The sequence below is a fragment of the Scyliorhinus torazame genome, chromosome 24, assembly GCF_047496885.1.
Source record: "Scyliorhinus torazame isolate Kashiwa2021f chromosome 24, sScyTor2.1, whole genome shotgun sequence".
Classification (NCBI taxonomy): domain Eukaryota; kingdom Metazoa; phylum Chordata; class Chondrichthyes; order Carcharhiniformes; family Scyliorhinidae; genus Scyliorhinus; species Scyliorhinus torazame.
This window is the reverse complement of record NC_092730.1, coordinates 32811674-32812796: the sequence shown is the minus strand read 5'-3', so window position 1 is coordinate 32812796 and position 1123 is coordinate 32811674. Positions and strand designations below refer to the sequence as shown.

At 42.7% G+C, this 1123-nt stretch overlaps 1 non-coding gene across 1 annotated transcript; it reads right to left on the bottom strand.

Annotated features, from left to right (window-relative positions):
• Window positions 1-849: 849 nt before the first annotated feature.
• On the bottom strand, window positions 850-921 carry trnag-ucc (transfer RNA glycine (anticodon UCC)). Its single transcript has one exon. It is a non-coding gene; the product is annotated as a tRNA-Gly (tRNA).
• Window positions 922-1123: the final 202 nt, after the last annotated feature.

Genomic DNA, 1123 nt, shown 5'->3' with positions numbered 1-1123 from the left:
TCAGTTTCCACAATAACATCCGCTCTCTCTGAAACCCCCAAACTGAAATTCAGACTCACCGTGAAGGTGAATACTGCGGACTGCGGTTTCCGCTCCTGCTGTTTAATACAGATCACTGTAACTGTGTACATTGAGCAGAAAGAAATTGCTGTTGTTTGTAAACATTTCTTACTGAACTCACTGTCATTCTGCTTCAACAGGACGAGATGAATTTCTTGCTATTTGACAAATTTGCTCAAGCGGGTAAATATGAAATATATTATTTGCATCGTGGAATGGAGTCATTTCGAGAACATTTCTACAGAGAGAAATTCCTGGAACCAGCTGCAGAAAGGCTCCGTGCGCCTGACATGATTTCAACGCAACCTTCTGATCTGGAGTCAGGCGCGCTCCCGTTGCGCCACAAGCGCAAATATACTCAGAGATTATTTTAATTTATTTGCACTTTGACTGTGTTCTGTACATCAGCAACTGTGCGAAAGAAACGCAAAGAAGTTAGATTGAAGGATACTAAAGGACCCTGAAGTAAAGCAGCTGTACCACGTGGTTAAGGTGATGCACAATAATCCATTGTGCTCTGTACACGTGGCTTCAAATCCCATCCTCGTCTGTAACGTGTCTGTTGTGGTCCACTTGATGATGAAGTGAAAAAGCTGCGGCTTTTAGCTGTTGTTTGACGGCTTGTGGGTGAATAGTGGAACACTGTCCATATTGAAACCACATTAAAAAATGATGAGAAAGTTACTTATTTCACTCCCCAATTGCGCCCAAATTCTGAGTTCGGAACTGTTTCTCTTTCTCGGTTTGAAACTCACGAAGTGGCGCAAAAATATACAACCAGCTTTTTATTGCGATGGCCGGGAATCGAACCCGGGTCAACTGCTTGGAAGGCAGCTATGCTCACAACTATACCACCATCGCTCACTAAAAGAATCCGATTCCAATTGGTCCTTTAGATTAGCTTGATAAACTGTTTTGGAACACATTCATACTTAACGTAAGTTATTTCGCTCCAATTTAAAATGCTCCTGAATGAGAGTGTCCGTGTCGCACGGCTCCCGTTCTGCCAGGAGATGGCACCAGTCCACAATAAATGTATTTATCTCATTGATTTCGAATGTTG